This window comes from Cystoisospora suis, assembly GCF_002600585.1.
Source record: "Cystoisospora suis strain Wien I chromosome Unknown contig_37, whole genome shotgun sequence".
Lineage (NCBI taxonomy): Eukaryota > Apicomplexa > Conoidasida > Eucoccidiorida > Sarcocystidae > Cystoisospora > Cystoisospora suis.
In genome coordinates this window covers 6,711-7,253 of record NW_027152839.1, presented here as the reverse complement: position 1 = coordinate 7,253, position 543 = coordinate 6,711, and positions in this window count along the sequence as shown.

The window sequence follows — 543 nt, the reverse complement described above, 5'->3', positions numbered from 1 at the left end:
GTCAGTCGTGAACGAGTAGTTGTTGGTCGAACCATAGGTAAGATGTTAGGGATAACAGAGAAAGACGTTGGAAGAACAGGAAAGTTAGGAGAGCCGGTGAAAATTCCGGGGAGTAGTATCGGAGGAAACAGAGGAGAGCCGGGAGTTGGTCCGGAGCGGGCTGAAACCAGGGAAGAGGATGGACAAAGGACCCGTGACGGCACGGGGAGAGAAGTAGAGGCTAAGGTCGACTTAAGAAAAGAAGAGTTGTCGACAGTAGAGTATGAGAGAGAGACGAGGAAGAGCTGGGAGGAGAAATTAAAGGGAAGAGAGCTGTCAGGAGAGTCGAGTCAGGGTCAACAGACGCTCGGAAGCGGTCACCCGGTCACTCTCCACGAACACATTCACTCGATTTTCGGCGAGAGAAGACCGAAGAGCGATCCGATTTTCAAGGAAGATCTTCGACACATAGAAATTTGGGGAAAAGAAGGTCAGAAAGTTAGTTTGGGGAGCCAGTTTGATGAGTTAGTCGGGGGATTTGGGATGGAACGGTTAGGGGGGCCA